At 49.9% G+C, this 17581-nt stretch overlaps 1 pseudogene; it reads right to left on the bottom strand.

Moving 5' to 3' along the window:
• LOC149445428 (uncharacterized) overlaps nt 1-17581 on the bottom strand; it is a 49490-nt pseudogene that overhangs the window by 12165 nt on the left and 19744 nt on the right.

Below are 17581 nucleotides of genomic sequence, written 5' to 3'. Positions count from 1 at the left end.
GTGGCACATGGCAGAGTGTGGCGATGGAGACAGCAGCAATGGGAGGCCGTACAGGGACCCATGAGAGACTCTGGACCTGGCAGCAGCATGAGGAGGCGGTATATAGGGGCCTATGGCAGATTAGGGGCCTGGCAGCAGCTATAGGAGGCCCGTAATCTGCCAGCACCCTATGTCAAAAAATTCTACACACCAGCAGTGTGAGGAGACCTGAAAGTGGCACATGGCAGAGTGTGGCGATGGAGACAGCAGCAATGGGAGGCCGTACAGGGACCCATGAGAGACTCTGGACCTGGCAGCAGCATGAGGAGGCGGTATATAGGGGCCTATGGCAGATTAGGGGCCTGGCAGCAGCTATAGGAGGCCCGTAATCTGCCAGCACCCTATGTCAAAAAATTCTACACACCAGCAGTGTGAGGAGACCTGAAAGTGGCACATGGCAGAGTGTGGCGATGGAGACAGCAGCAATGGGAGGCCGTACAGGGACCCATGAGAGACTCTGGACCTGGCAGCAGCATGAGGAGGCGGTATATAGGGGCCTATGGCAGATTAGGGACCTGGCAGCAGCTATAGGAGGCCCGTAATCTGCCAGCACCCTATGTCAAAAAATTCTACACACCAGCAGTGTGAGGAGACCTGAAAGTGGCACATGGCAGAGTGTGGCGATGGAGACAGCAGCAATGGGAGGCCGTACAGGGACCCATGAGAGACTCTGGACCTGGCAGCAGCATGAGGAGGCGGTATATAGGGGCCTATGGCAGATTAGGGGCCTGGCAGCAGCTATAGGAGGCCCGTAATCTGCCAGCACCCTATGTCAAAAAATTCTACACACCAGCAGTGTGAGGAGACCTGAAAGTGGCACATGGCAGAGTGTGGCGATGGAGACAGCAGCAATGGGAGGCCGTACAGGGACCCATGAGAGACTCTGGACCTGGCAGCAGCATGAGGAGGCGGTATATAGGGGCCTATGGCAGATTAGGGGCCTGGCAGCATCTATAGGAGGCCCGTAATCTGCCAGCACCCTATGTCAAAAAATTCAACACACCAGCAGTGTGAGGAGACCTGAAAGTGGCACATGGCATGAGACACTGTGGACCTGGCAGCAGCATGAGGAGGCGGTATATAGGGGCCTATGGCAGATTAGGGGCCTGGCAGCAGCTATGGGAGGCCCGTAATCTGCCAGCACCCTATGTCAAAAAATTCTACACACCAGCAGTGTGAGGAGACCTGAAAGTGGCACATGGCAGAGTGTGGCGATGGAGACAGCAGCAATGGGAGGCCGTACAGGGACCCATGACAGACTCTGGACCTGGCAGCAGCATGAGGAGGCGGTATATAGGGGCCTATGGCAGATTAGGGGCCTGGCAGCAGCAATGGGAGGCCCGTAATCTGCCAGCACCCTATGTCAAAAAATTCTACACACCAGCAGTGTGTGAGGAGACCTGAAAGTGGCACATGGCAGAGTGTGGCGATGGAGACAGCAGCAATGGGAGGCCGTACAGGGACCCATGAGAGACTCTGGACCTGGCAGCAGCATGAGGAGGCGGTATATAGGGGCCTATGGCAGATTAGGGGCCTGGCAGCAGCTATAGGAGGCCCGTAATCTGCCAGCACCCTATGTCAAAAAATTCTACACACCAGCAGTGTGAGGAGACCTGAAAGTGGCACATGGCAGAGTGTGGCGATGGAGACAGCAGCAATGGGAGGCCGTACAGGGACCCATGAGAGACTCTGGACCTGGCAGCAGCATGAGGAGGCGGTATATAGGGGCCTATGGCAGATTAGGGGCCTGGCAGCAGCTATAGGAGGCCCGTAATCTGCCAGCACCCTATGTCAAAAAATTCTACACACCAGCAGTGTGAGGAGACCTGAAAGTGGCACATGGCAGAGTGTGGCGATGGAGACAGCAGCAATGGGAGGCCGTACAGGGACCCATGAGAGACTCTGGACCTGGCAGCAGCATGAGGAGGCGGTATATAGGGGCCTATGGCAGATTAGGGGCCTGGCAGCAGCTATAGGAGGCCCGTAATCTGCCAGCACCCTATGTCAAAAAATTCTACACACCAGCAGTGTGAGGAGACCTGAAAGTGGCACATGGCAGAGTGTGGCGATGGAGACAGCAGCAATGGGAGGCCGTACAGGGACCCATGAGAGACTCTGGACCTGGCAGCAGCATGAGGAGGCGGTATATAGGGGCCTATGGCAGATTAGGGACCTGGCAGCAGCTATAGGAGGCCCGTAATCTGCCAGCACCCTATGTCAAAAAATTCTACACACCAGCAGTGTGAGGAGACCTGAAAGTGGCACATGGCAGAGTGTGGCGATGGAGACAGCAGCAATGGGAGGCCGTACAGGGACCCATGAGAGACTCTGGACCTGGCAGCAGCATGAGGAGGCGGTATATAGGGGCCTATGGCAGATTAGGGGCCTGGCAGCAGCTATAGGAGGCCCGTAATCTGCCAGCACCCTATGTCAAAAAATTCTACACACCAGCAGTGTGAGGAGACCTGAAAGTGGCACATGGCAGAGTGTGGCGATGGAGACAGCAGCAATGGGAGGCCGTACAGGGACCCATGAGAGACTCTGGACCTGGCAGCAGCATGAGGAGGCGGTATATAGGGGCCTATGGCAGATTAGGGGCCTGGCAGCAGCTATAGGAGGCCCGTAATCTGCCAGCACCCTATGTCAAAAAATTCAACACACCAGCAGTGTGAGGAGACCTGAAAGTGGCACATGGCATGAGACACTGTGGACCTGGCAGCAGCATGAGGAGGCGGTATATAGGGGCCTATGGCAGATTAGGGGCCTGGCAGCAGCTATGGGAGGCCCGTAATCTGCCAGCACCCTATGTCAAAAAATTCTACACACCAGCAGTGTGAGGAGACCTGAAAGTGGCACATGGCAGAGTGTGGCGATGGAGACAGCAGCAATGGGAGGCCGTACAGGGACCCATGACAGACTCTGGACCTGGCAGCAGCATGAGGAGGCGGTATATAGGGGCCTATGGCAGATTAGGGGCCTGGCAGCAGCAATGGGAGGCCCGTAATCTGCCAGCACCCTATGTCAAAAAATTCTACACACCAGCAGTGTGTGAGGAGACCTGAAAGTGGCACATGGCAGAGTGTGGCGATGGAGACAGCAGCAATGGGAGGCCGTACAGGGACCCATGAGAGACTCTGGACCTGGCAGCAGCATGAGGAGGCGGTATATAGGGGCCTATGGCAGATTAGGGGCCTGGCAGCAGCTATAGGAGGCCCGTAATCTGCCAGCACCCTATGTCAAAAAATTCTACACACCAGCAGTGTGAGGAGACCTGAAAGTGGCACATGGCAGAGTGTGGCGATGGAGACAGCAGCAATGGGAGGCCGTACAGGGACCCATGAGAGACTCTGGACCTGGCAGCAGCATGAGGAGGCGGTATATAGGGGCCTATGGCAGATTAGGGGCCTGGCAGCAGCAATGGGAGGCCCGTAATCTGCCAGCACCCTATGTCAAAAAATTCAACACACCAGCAGTGTGAGGAGACCTGAAAGTGGCACATGGCATGAGAGACTGTGGACCTGGCAGCAGCATGAAGAGGCGGTATAGGTGCCCATGGCAGATTAGGGGCCTGGCAGCAGCTATAGGAGGCCCATAATCTGCCAGCACCCTATGTCAAAAAATTCAACACACCAGCAGTGTGAGGAGACCTGAAAGTGGCACATGGCATGAGACACTGTGGACCTGGCAGCAGCATGAGGAGGCGGTATATAGGGGCCCATGGCAGATTAGGGGCCTGGCAGCAGCTATGGGAGGCCCGTAATCTGCCAGCACCCTATGTCAAAAAATTCAACACACCAGCAGTGTGTGAGGAGACCTGAAAGTGGCACATGGCAGAGTGTGGCGATGGAGACAGCAGCAATGGGAGGCCGTACAGGGACCCATGAGAGACTCTGGACCTGGCAGCAGCATGAGGAGGCGGTATATAGGGGCCTATGGCAGATTAGGGGCCTGGCAGCAGCAATGGGAGGCCCGTAATCTGCCAGCACCCTATGTCAAAAAATTCAACACACCAGCAGTGTGAGGAGACCTGAAAGTGGCACATGGCATGAGAGACTGTGGACCTGGCAGCAGCATGAAGAGGCGGTATAGGGGCCCATGGCAGATTAGGGGCCTGGCAGCAGCTATAGGAGGCCCATAATCTGCCAGCACCCTATGTCAAAAAATTCAACACACCAGCAGTGTGAGGAGACCTGAAAGTGGCACATGGCATGAGACACTGTGGACCTGGCAGCAGCATGAGGAGGCGGTATATAGGGGCCCATGGCAGATTAGGGGCCTGGCAGCAGCTATGGGAGGCCCGTAATCTGCCAGCACCCTATGTCAAAAAATTCAACACACCAGCAGTGTGTGAGGAGACCTGAAAGTGGCACATGGCAGAGTGTGGCGATGGAGACAGCAGCAATGGGAGGCCGTACAGGGACCCATGAGAGACTCTGGACCTGGCAGCAGCATGAGGAGGCGGTATATAGGGGCCTATGGCAGATTAGGGGCCTGGCAGCAGCTATGGGAGGCCCGTAATCTGCCAGCACCCTATGTCAAAAAATTCTACACACCAGCAGTGTGTGAGGAGACCTGAAAGTGGCACATGTTTGAGGCATGATTCATGGCGGATTTAGTCAGTTGTGTCAGGAACTGGTGGTTTGAAATCCAGACTAATCCACGCCTGATTCATTTTCACAAACGTGAGTCTCTCCACACTTTGGGTGGACAGTCGTGTCCTCCGCGGAGTTAAAATACCTCCTGCCGCACTAAACACGCGCTCCGATGCCACGCTACTGGCCGGGCATGACAGCCTTTCAAGGGCAAATTCAGCTAGTTGGGGCCAAAGGTCAAGTTTCGTTGACCAGTAGTCAAGGGGATTGTCTACCTCGGTTGGCAGGGTGCTCTCCAAGTAGGCCCAAGCCTGTTGTTTGAGGTCCTGCTCCAGGTCCACCTGATGCTGCTGCTGCTGCTGCTGCTGCGGCTGGTTAGTAGTTTCCTCACTGCGCTGGTGAAGAAAGCTACTCATCATCGACTGCAGACTGAGGCAGCCGCTGCTGGTGGAGCTGCCACTGCTCCTACCACCCCTCCCCTGCTGCCATGGCAGCGGAACGCGAGCGTACAGGGCCCACAGTGTCTGAGGATGGACGTTGGCACACAAAGGCAGAGACCAACTGACTACATAGGTGGTTTTTATAGTACGTTATTTTGGCCTCCCTCTCAGCAGGTGTGAAAAAGGCCACCATTTTGGAACGGTAGCGAGGGTCCAACAAGGTGGACAGCCAAAAGTCATCCCTCTGTCTGATGGTTATTATTCGGCTGTCGCTACGCAAGCAACCGAGCATGCTATGGGCCATTTGTGCCAAGGAATGCGAGGGACTCCCTGCCTCCATCTCCACAGCATACTGCCATGGTGCGTCTGGGTCCTCTGTCTCCTCCTCCTCCTCCTCTACCAGATGCTCCTGCTCCTCCACTCCTGTCCGCTGAGTGGAAAAACCACCCATTTCACTCAATAATTCCTGAGCACAAATGTCCTCCTCTACCTCCTCCTCTTCTTCCTGTCCTGCCCCCACAGGGGTCATGTGGCGTTGAGATCTGTGCGCCACGTCTACCGCACCCTGACCAGCCATTGTTAACAGCATTTGTTCAAGGACGTGCAACAGAGGAATGACGTCGTTCATCCCATAGTCCTGCCGACTCACGAATAGCGTGGCCTCCTCAAAGGGCCTGAGCAAGCGGCAGGTGTCACGCATGAGCTGCCAATGGCTGACATCGAAGTTACACAGGGGAGTACCTTTATCCGCTTGTAACATCAGGAAATCGGTGATGGCCTTTCGCTGCTCGTAAAGGCGGTCTAACATGTGTAGGGTTGAATTCCACCTTGTTGCAACGTCGCAGATCAGGCGATGCTGTGGAATTCCGTTCTGCCGCTGCAGCTCAATGAGGGTGTGCTTTGCGGTGTAGGAATGGCTGAAATGCATGCAAAGTTTACGTGACATTTTAAGGATGTCTTGCAGTGGGATGGTGGATTTTAGGAACCGCTTGACAACCAGATTGAACACGTGAGCCATGCATGGCGCATGGCACAACCTTCCTTGACGCAGAGCAGACACCATGTTCTTTCCGTTGTCGGTCAACATGGTTCCGATTTTCAGTTTGCGCGGAGACAGCCATCTGTCGATTTCTCTGTTCATTACACTCAGAAGTTCCTCCCCTGTGTGACTACGTTCGCCAAGGCATACCAGGTGCAGAACAGCGTGACACCGTTGCGCCCTGCACATGTGATATGCCGGTCGGGTAATGGGACTTGGCACGGGGGTGGTGGCTGAGGACACGGCGGAAGAAGAGGTGGTAGAGGCGGACATCTTTGCCGGACCAAGGACGTGCAAACGTGGAGGCAAAAGCGGCGTGACCTGTCCAAGTTGCTGGTGCGGCTGTGACGGCACCACGTTCACCCAGTGGGCCGTAAATGACATGTACTGTCCCTGACCGTAGTTACAGCTCCACACGTCGGCGCTGCCGTGCACTTTGGCAGAGACCGACATGCTCAAAGACTGGCCCACCATGTCTTCTACATGTGAATGCAGGGCTGGCACTGCCTTTTTGGCGAAGAAATGACGGCTTGGCACTCTCCACCGTGGCGCGGCACAAGCCATCATTTCTCTGAAAGGTGCTGAGTCCACCACTTGAAAAGGGAGGGACTGCAGCACCAGCAACTTGGACAGGAGGACGTTCAGCTTTTGCACCGTCGGGTGCGTGCTCGCAAACTGTTGTCTCTTGGAAACGGATTCCAAGAAAGACTGCTGACGGAATCCGTGAAGAGGAGTAGCAGGAGAAGGAGCATCTGAACGAGCGGAAGATGCCAACGAGTGACAACTCCCCTCAGCAGAGGTGTTGGAGCCTTGACTGGCTGATGGAGGGCGATTGACGTCGGGTGACGGAGCAAGTAACAGAGCGGGTGATGGAGCGGGGGCTGGGGCGGGCAGAACCGCCGTATCTTTATCACGGTTTTCCCAGGCCACCAAATGGCGACGCTGCATATGCTGCCGCAACGCTGTAGTCCCAACATGGGCCCCCTGGCCACGCTTGACTTTCTGGCCACATAGTCGACATACGGCTACGTTTACTTCCTCGGGCGGCTTGACGAAAAATTGCCACACCGCCGAGTAGGAAACTTTGCCCCCGATACTCCTCACTGGCTGACTGCTGCTTCCTCCGTGCACACCGGCACCACTACTGGCCGTGGTGGTAGGCTGCAGTGGAGCTGGTGCTCTACTCCGTGGCCGTTTGGCTCCACTGACACTGCTTCCACTGACACTGCTGCGACCCTGCTGCTGTCTCCTGGGCAACCCACCGACTGTTTCGCTCACTGCCAAGCTGCCACCCTCTTCTCCTGATGATGCGGAAGAAATTGCCTGATGAAGACGAGGCTGCCAAGTGCGATCAACCTCCTCATCATCAAGTAGGGTCTCCGCCTCACTACTAGCCCCCTCGGCTGCGTCTGGGTCAGGAGACAGACCTGTCTCTAGACCGGCTACCGGGCCACTCTCCTCGCCACTACTTCTTCGCCTAGCTGCTGAAAAGGCGGATGTCTCCCCCCGTTCCTGACCGCCCTCTGTTAGCTCTTCCTCACTGTACAGTGGGGCTGAGCCCACAGCATGCGATACTTCGCTTGGTGAGGGAACACCAAAGGACAGGGGCAGGTAGAGGACACGTGATTTCAGTGGGCTTGGTCCCGGGCCATGCCAACTAACGGTTGTGTCTGACGTACCCACCGACCGTTGGCTGTAGGTGTCAGAGGTGACCTGGGAAGAGGAAGACGACCGAGCCAACCAATCGATGACGGCAGGGTTGTCGGTGGAGACACGACCGCTGGATGACACCGGGAGCACTGGCCTCTGGCTGCGAATAGTGCTGCCTCGACCCCTTCCTCTGCTGCAACGTCTGCTCGCTCCTAAAACATTGCCTCCTCTCCCACTCCTCTGCATGTTGTCTGACATACTCTTTAATTAAACGATTATGTGTCCCTGAGTAACAATTCTGTGTCCCGGAGTAACAATTCTGTGTCTGTGCGAGTAACAATTCTGTGGCCCTAAGTAACAGTTCTGTGGCCCTCAGTAACAGTTCAGTGTCCCTGAGTAACAATTCTGTGTCTGTGCGAGTAAGAATTCTGTGTCTGTGCGAGTAACAATTCTGTGGCCCTAAGTAACAGTTCTGTGGCCCTCAGTAACAGTTCTGTGTCCCTGAGTAACAATTCTGTGTCTGTGCGAGTAACAATTCTGTGTCTGTGCGAGTAACAATTCTGTGTCTGTGCGAGTAACAATTCTGTGGCCCTAAGTAACGGTTCTGTGGCCCTCAGTAACAGTTCTGTGTCCCTGTGTAACAATTCTGTGTCTGTGCGAGTAACAATTCTGTGGCCCTAAGTAACAGTTCTGTGGCCCTCAGTAACAATTCTGTGTCCCTGATTAACGTTTCTGTGGCCCCAAGTAACAGTTCTGTGGCCCTCAGTAACAATTCTGTGTCTGTGCGAGTAACAATTCTGTGTCTGTGCGAGTAACAATTCTGTGGCCCTAAGTAACAGTTCTGTGGCCCTCAGTAACAATTCTGTGTCCCTGATTAACGTTTCTGTGGCCCCAAGTAACAGTTCTGTGGCCCTCAGTAACAATTCTGTGTCTGTGCGAGTAACAATTCTGTGTCTGTGCGAGTAACAATTCTGTGGCCCTAAGTAACAGTTCTGTGGCCCTCAGTAACAATTCTGTGTCCCTGATTAACGTTTCTGTGGCCCCAAGTAACAGTTCTGTGGCCCTCAGTAACAATTCTGTGTCTGTGCGAGTAACAATTCTGTGTCTGTGCGAGTAACAATTTTGTGTCCCTGATTAACATTTCTGTGGCCCCAAGTAACAGTTCTGTGGCCCTCAGTAACAATTCTGTGTCTGTGCGAGTAACAATTCTGTGTCTGTGCGAGAAACAATTCTGTGGCCCTAAGTAACAGTTCTGTGGCCCTCAGTAACAGTTCTGTGTCCCTGAGTAACAATTCTGTGTCTGTGCGAGTAACAATTCTGTGTCTGTGCGAGTAACAATTCTGTGGCCCTAAGTAACGGTTCTGTGGCCCTCAGTAACAGTTCTGTGTCCCTGTGTAACAATTCTGTGTCTGTGCGAGTAACAATTCTGTGGCCCTAAGTAACAGTTCTGTGGCCCTCAGTAACAATTCTGTGTCCCTGATTAACGTTTCTGTGGCCCCAAGTAACAGTTCTGTGGCCCTCAGTAACAATTCTGTGTCTGTGCGAGTAACAATTCTGTGTCTGTGCGAGTAACAATTCTGTGTCTGTGCGAGTAACAATTCTGTGGCCCTAAGTAACGGTTCTGTGGCCCTCAGTAACAGTTCTGTGTCCCTGTGTAACAATTCTGTGTCTGTGCGAGTAACAATTCTGTGGCCCTAAGTAACAGTTCTGTGGTCCTCAGTAACAATTCTGTGTCCCTGATTAACGTTTCTGTGGCCCCAAGTAACAGTTCTGTGGCCCTCAGTAACAATTCTGTGTCTGTGCGAGTAACAATTCTGTGTCTGTGCGAGTAACAATTCTGTGGCCCTAAGTAACAGTTCTGTGGCCCTCAGTAACAATTCTGTGTCCCTGATTAACGTTTCTGTGGCCCCAAGTAACAGTTCTGTGGCCCTCAGTAACAATTCTGTGTCTGTGCGAGTAACAATTCTGTGTCTGTGCGAGTAACAATTCTGTGGCCCTAAGTAACAGTTCTGTGGCCCTCAGTAACAATTCTGTGTCCCTGATTAACGTTTCTGTGGCCCCAAGTAACAGTTCTGTGGCCCTCAGTAACAATTCTGTGTCTGTGCGAGTAACAATTCTGTGTCTGTGCGAGTAACAATTCTGTGTCCCTGATTAACGTTTCTGTGGCCCCAAGTAACAGTTCTGTGGCCCTCAGTAACAATTCTGTGTCTGTGCGAGTAACAATTCTGTGTCTGTGCGAGAAACAATTCTGTGGCCCTAAGTAACAGTTCTGTGGCCCTCAGTAACAGTTCTGTGTCCCTGAGTAACAATTCTGTGTCTGTGCGAGTAACAATTCTGTGTCTGTGCGAGTAACAATTCTGTGTCTGTGCGAGTAACAATTCTGTGGCCCTAAGTAACGGTTCTGTGGCCCTCAGTAACAGTTCTGTGTCCCTGTGTAACAATTCTGTGTCTGTGCGAGTAACAATTCTGTGGCCCTAAGTAACAGTTCTGTGGCCCTCAGTAACAATTCTGTGTCCCTGATTAACGTTTCTGTGGCCCCAAGTAACAGTTCTGTGGCCCTCAGTAACAATTCTGTGTCTGTGCGAGTAACAATTCTGTGTCTGTGCGAGTAACAATTCTGTGTCTGTGCGAGTAACAATTCTGTGGCCCTAAGTAACGGTTCTGTGGCCCTCAGTAACAGTTCTGTGTCCCTGTGTAACAATTCTGTGTCTGTGCGAGTAACAATTCTGTGGCCCTAAGTAACAGTTCTGTGGTCCTCAGTAACAATTCTGTGTCTGTGCGAGTAACAATTCTGTGTCTGTGCGAGTAACAATTCTGTGGCCCTAAGTAACAGTTCTGTGGCCCTCAGTAACAATTCTGTGTCTGTCCCTGAGTAACAATTCTGTGGCCCTAACTAAAGTTTCTGTGGCCCTAAGTAACAATTCTCTGGCACTCAGTAACAATTCTGTCTGTCCCTGAGTAACAATTCTGTGGCCCTAATAACGTTTCTGTGGCCCTAAGTAACAATTATCTGGCACTCAGTAACAATTCTGTCTGTCCCTGAGTAACAATTCTCTGGCACTCAGTAACAATTCTGTCTGTCCCTGAGTAAAAATTCTGTGGCCCCAAGTAAAGTTTCTGTGGCCGTGAGTAACAATTCTCTGGCACTCCGTAACAATTCTGTCTGTCCCTGAGTAACAATTCTCTGGCACTCAGTAACAATTCTGTCTGTCCCTGAGTAAAAATTCTGTGGCCCTAAGTAAAGTTTCTGTGGCCCTGAGTAACAATTCTCTGGCACTCCGTAACAATTCTGTCTGTCCCTGAGTAACAATTCTCTGGCACTCAGTAACAATTCTGTCTGTCCCTGAGTAAAAATTCTGTGGCCCTAATTAAAGTTTCTGTGGCCCTAAGTAACAATTCTCTGGCACTCAGTAACAATTCTGTCTGTCCCTGAGTAACAATTCTCTGGCACTCCGTAACAATTCTGTCTGTCCCTGAGTAACAATTCTCTGGCACTCAGTAACAATTCTGTCTGTCCCTGAGTAAAAATTCTGTGGCCCTAAGTAAAGTTTCTGTGGCCCTGAGTAACAATTCTCTGGCACTCAGTAACAATTCTGTCTGTCCCTGAGTAACAATTCTCTGGCACTCAGTAACAATTCTGTCTGTCCCTGAGTAAAAAATCTGTGGCCCTAAGTAAAGTTTCTGTGGCCCTGAGTAACAATTCTCTGGCACTCCGTAACAATTCTGTCTGTCCCTGAGTAACAATTCTCTGGCACTCAGTAACAATTCTGTCTGTCCCTGAGTAAAAATTCTGTGGCCCTAATTAAAGTTTCTGTGGCCCTAAGTAACAATTCTCTGGCACTCAGTAACAATTCTGTCTGTCCCTGAGTAACAATTCTCTGGCACTCCGTAACAATTCTGTCTGTCCCTGAGTAACAATTCTCTGGCACTCAGTAACAATTCTGTCTGTCCCTGAGTAAAAATTCTGTGGCCCTAAGTAAAGTTTCTGTGGCCCTGAGTAACAATTCTCTGGCACTCAGTAACAATTCTGTCTGTCCCTGAGTAACAATTCTCTGGCACTCAGTAACAATTCTGTCTGTCCCTGAGTAAAAATTCTGTGGCCCTAAGTAAAGTTTCTGTGGCCCTGAGTAACAATTCTCTGGCACTCCGTAACAATTCTGTCTGTCCCTGAGTAACAATTCTCTGGCACTCAGTAACAATTCTGTCTGTCCCTGAGTAAAAATTCTGTGGCCCTAATTAAAGTTTCTGTGGCCCTAAGTAACAATTCTCTGGCACTCAGTAACAATTCTGTCTGTCCCTGAGTAACAATTCTCTGGCACTCCGTAACAATTCTGTCTGTCCCTGAGTAACAATTCTCTGGAACTCAGTAACAATTCTGTCTGTCCCTGAGTAAAAATTCTGTGGCCCTAAGTAAAGTTTCTGTGGCCCTGAGTAACAATTCTCTGGCACTCAGTAACAATTCTGTCTGTCCCTGAGTAACAATTCTCTGGCACTCAGTAACAATGCTGTCTGTCCCTGAGTAAAAATTCTGTGGCCCTAAGTAAAGTTTCTGTGGCCCTGAGTAACAATTCTCTGGCACTCCGTAACAATTCTGTCTGTCCCTGAGTATGAATTCTGTGGCCCTAACTAGCGTTTCTTTGTCCCTAAGTAACAGTTCTGTGGCCCTGAGTAACAATTCTGTGTCTGTGCGAGTAACAATTCTGTGGCCCTAAGTAAAGTTTCTGTGGCCCTCAGTAACAGTTCTGTGTCTGTGCGAGTAACAATTCTGTGTCTGTGCGAGTAACAATTCTGTGGCCCTAAGTAAAGTTTCTGTGGCCCTAAGTAACAATTCTCTGGCACTCAGTAACAATTCTGTCTGTCCCTGAGTAACAATTCTCTGGCACTCAGTAACAATTCTGTCTGTCCCTGAGTAAAAATTCTGTGGCCCTAAGTAAAGTTTCTGTGGCCCTGAGTAACAATTCTCTGGCACTCCGTAACAATTCTGTCTGTCCCTGAGTAACAATTCTCTGGCACTCAGTAACAATTCTGTCTGTCCCTGAGTAAAAATTCTGTGGCCCTAAGTAAAGTTTCTGTGGCCCTGAGTAACAATTCTCTGGCACTCCGTAACAATTCTGTCTGTCCCTGAGTATGAATTCTGTGGCCCTAACTAGCGTTTCTTTGTCCCTAAGTAACAGTTCTGTGGCCCTGAGTAACAATTCTGTGTCTGTGCGAGTAACAATTCTGTGGCCCTAAGTAACAGTTCTGTGGCCCTCAGTAACAGTTCTGTGTCTGTGCGAGTAACAATTCTGTGTCTGTGCGAGTAACAATTCTGTGGCCCTAAGTAACAGTTCTGTGGCCTTCAGTAACAATTCTGTGTCTGTGCGAGTAACAATTCTGTGTCTGTGCGAGTAACAATTCTGTGGCCCTAAGTAAAGTTTCTGTGGCCCTAAGTAACAATTCTCTGGCACTCAGTAACAATTCTGTCTGTCCCTGAGTAACAATTCTCTGGCACTCAGTAACAATTCTGTCTGTCCCTGAGTAAAAATTCTGTGGCCCTAAGTAAAGTTTCTGGGGCCCTGAGTAACAATTCTCTGGCACTCAGTAACAATTCTGTCTGTCCCTGAGTAACAATTCTCTGGCACTCAGTAACAATTCTGTCTGTCCCTGAGTAAAAATTCTGTGGCCCTAAGTAAAGTTTCTGTGGCCCTAAGTAACAATTCTCTGGCACTCAGTAACAATTCTGTCTGTCCCTGAGTAACAATTCTCTGGCACTCAGTAACAATTCTGTCTGTCCCTGAGTAAAAATTCTGTGGCCCTAATTAAAGTTTCTGTGGCCCTAAGTAACAATTCTCTGGCACTCAGTAACAATTCTGTCTGTCCCTGAGTAACAATTCTCTGGCACTCAGTAACAATTCTGTCTGTCCCTGAGTAAAAATTCTGTGGCCCTAATAACGTTTCTGTGGCCCTAAGTAACAATTCTCTGGCACTGAGTAACAATTCTGTCTGTCCCTGAGTATGAATTCTGTGGCCCTAACTAGCGTTTCTTTGTCCCTAAATAACGATTCTGTGGCCCTCATTAACAAGTCTGTGTCCCTGAGTAATGGTTCTCTGTCCCTAAGTAACTTTTCTCTGTCCCCAATTATCGTTTCTGTGGCCCTAACTCTGTCCCTGTCCCTAGTACAGAGCGGTCTGCCTCTGTTCAATAACTGCAGGCAAATGAAGAATTCCAAAATGGCCGCTATTTATAGCTCGACCATTACACAGTGCTGGCTGGCTGGCTGCTGACTGGCTGATGCGATCACATGTAGTTGAGGAATGCATTATGGGTCAGCGCGCCTTGTCTGCGCGCCTTCCCAGACATCCCCGCTCCGTCGCCGCACATGTCAGCCGCCATTTTCTGAAAAATTTCGATTCGCGCGTCCGAATTAGGCTATTTTTCGGATTCGGCACGAATCGAAATTTTTCCGATATTCGACTCGAATTCCACTTCGGATACTTCGATTCGCTCATCTCTAGTTATAACCAAGTACATAACTCCTCCCTTTAAAAAATTTTAAGGCCCCCCCCTCCCCCACATATATGCACGCCCAAATGTAAGAGCACACGCTGAAGCGCCTACACGTGATAACATTGATTGTGATACACGTTACATATCGCCGGTCACACCAGAATGAGAGGATAATTCTAGGAGCAGACCTCCTCCGTACTCTATACTGATGACCTAGAAGGGGCTATAAATGTGTCCCCTATAGATAATACCGGGGACTAAAGGTTGTCACCATTTCAGCACACACAACTTAAGGTTTGACATGTTGGATATCTATTTACTCGCTGCAACCTCGGCTTTTATATTTTTACACATAAATGGGTCATCTATTGCTTTTTATGCCCTGAAATCAGCTTAAGAGTATTTTTTAGTGAAATTTGGCATTTCATAGACTTTGTGATAATATTTTGTGACATAAAAATTAGAACTGCCGCTATTTTATTCTCTAAAGTCTCTACTTTCAGAAAATTGATATTTTGGGGGTTTTGTGTCATCTTCAGGATAAAATGATTTTTTAAATGTTCAAAAAATGCCAAAATGGCTCTGGGAGTGAAAGGGAGAAAGGATAAACAGGACACTCCCCTTTCCTGAGGAGCAGCCAATCAGTTCTCATTACACTGCAAGGAATCTCCCCTCCCTGCTAGTCCCCGGGTGTGGTGCTGGAGACAGGTGGGGGAGGGGAAGAGGAGATAAACAGAACAATGTTACACATATTAAATGTTTTAGTCCCTATAAAGCTCCTTTCATTTTTGAAACCCCAGATATTCCTAAAAGTGCCTCAGATTTATATACATTTTCTGTTACAAAGGAATGTTTCCTTCCTCCTGAGCAGCAATGTAAGGGGCTCTATGCTCCATACTCCTGACCCCGGCACTCCATCATTGTGTTGGCTGCATAGTGTAATGATTGCCCATTGGCTGCCTGTGTAGTGTCATCATTGCCCTTTGTAGGCCATGTATGGTCAGGATGGTCCTTGTCTTGTCTATTTATTGTCAGTGCTGTTTGTTTAGAGGACCATATTACTAGAATTTATCTCCACAATGAGGAGAATGTTCCGGCCCCGGAAGTGGGGGAATGTTCTGCCCCTGAAGGGGTTAATCTGGGTTCCCACACTATATATGTGTGTATCATCATCTGCTGGAGATAAAAGACATCACAGTGACTGTCAGGAATGGACTTGCCAGTAATGGTGGGACTCACCTGCCTTGTGGGCTGCAGTACCAGGGCTGGCCAGCGGGTGCTCCCGGCAATCAGAGACTCAACCTTGCATCCAGCCAAACACCTGAAGCTGATTACGGAGGTGTATTTAAGGGATGGCCAGACCTGCAGTCTCTGCCTTGGTGTGTGTTTTTCCTGGGCCCTGTATCTTGTTACCTGCATCCCTGTTCCTGTCTGACTGATTCGTTGCTGACCCTGCCTGATTCCGGACCTCTGCTGACTTTTCCTGTTTCATCCCTGGCTTGTGACCCCGACCATTCTCTGCCTGACCCCCTATTCCTACCTGCCCGATTGTTATTGACCCGGGCTGCCTGACGACGCTTGCATTGTATGTACTGTTATCTGTGGGTGGTTTGGTTCATTTGCACTGTGTTATGTTTTAGTATTGCACTGCGTTTATGTTTGTATTGTTAGTCTTTAATAAATTATATTGTTTATAACTTATCTGAAGCCTGCGTTTCCCTGCGTCAGTCACATACCTCTGGTCACACCCCGGAGCCCTGACAGTGACTATGAAGGAAGAGGACGGATGTGACTATGGAGGGAGAGGACGGACGTGACTATGGAGGAAGAGGACGGACGTGACTATGGAGGAAGAGGACGGACACGACTATGGAGGAAGAGGACGGACGTGACTATGGAGGAAGAGGATGGATGTGACTATGGAGGAAGAGGACGGACACGACTATGGAGGAAGAGGACGGACACGACTATGGAGGAAGAGGACGGACACGACTATGAAGGAAGAGGACGGACGTGACTATGGAGGAAGAGGACGGACGTGACTATGGAGGAAGAGGACGGACGTGACTATGGAGGAAGAGGACGGACGTGACTAAGGAGGAAGAGGACGGACGTGACGGTGAGGTTACTGGGTGTAAATAGGAAATAACATCTTATTACCTCCTCTGCTGCCACGTCCACCAATGTCTCTGATCTGCTTCCTCCCCACTCACCTCTCGGAATGGCCTGTCTACCTGACATCACTTCCTGTCTGTACCTGACATCACTTCCTATCTGTATCCCATAGAGAAGTCCTGTCTGGGGAGAAATGAGATCACCATCTTGTGGAGTTCAGAGGAACTGCAGCCCCGAGAAACATCCCCTAATAACCATTCCAGCATTGTATCTACCTTACAGAGATACCAGGGAAGATCAAAAAGAACTAAAAAAAGTAAGAAACAATAAACCTAACTCTTATGCAACCAACTGTTTAAATAATATATTTTACTACAGATAGAAAAGTCTTAAAGACACAGAACACAAGATAAAAACAAAATACATAATAAAACAGAGACCTCCAAAACAGATCTTTTTGGGTAAAAAAAAAAATACATCGCAAAGTATAATAATATATATCAATCCACTCATAATGAAGATGTTAGACATAAATGACAAGGATGTAATGGTCACAGAGGAATGGTGGTGGAGATCTCTCACAGTAAGAACACTTCCTTGAATGGTTCTATAAATAAAGAATGAATCCTGGAGGGAATAAAGCTGTAAAGCAATAAATAATATATAAACTGGGCCATCCACTTCATCCATAAAGACATTGTGATTGAAGATCTTCTAGATCACATAGAAGGAGGACTCATCCATGATTTCATACATTTGTTTGGAAGGATAGAACAATCCTCAGAAGGGAACATGTAGGATGACAGGAAAGGCTCCTGACTGGTGAGATCCTCCAAACATAATGATGACATCCATGAACTGGAGCGAGCTCGTTGGGGTGATAAAGTCAATCTGGAAACACTGTGTAGACGTTCTCCAAGAACTCAGCACACTCCAGGTGTGGAGAAAGTCTCCAGGTGGGTTTAGCCTGTCATTTATCATAGGTAGAAATGTCCACACATGGACTTCCACAGGGACCCCCAGACTACATGTAGAACCTGTACAGTGTCCCCTGTAATGAACTGCTTCCCACCAGGCCTATAGCAGAATGACAGCTGAGCGGGATCTCTCCCATCCTGGGTGGACATCATATGAAGTCCTCCAAGTCTAGTGGCTCTGCTATATCTTGATATGTCACCTGCTGTGTCCACCAAATGACAGATCATTTTATCTGGCCAGC

Source organism: Staurois parvus, unplaced genomic scaffold, assembly GCF_062004578.1.
Source record: "Staurois parvus isolate SC_StPar_1 unplaced genomic scaffold, SC_StPar_1.0 ptg000721l, whole genome shotgun sequence".
NCBI classification, from domain to species: domain Eukaryota; kingdom Metazoa; phylum Chordata; class Amphibia; order Anura; family Ranidae; genus Staurois; species Staurois parvus.
Note: the sequence above shows the minus strand (reverse complement) of the source record. Positions and strands in the feature narration are given on the sequence as shown.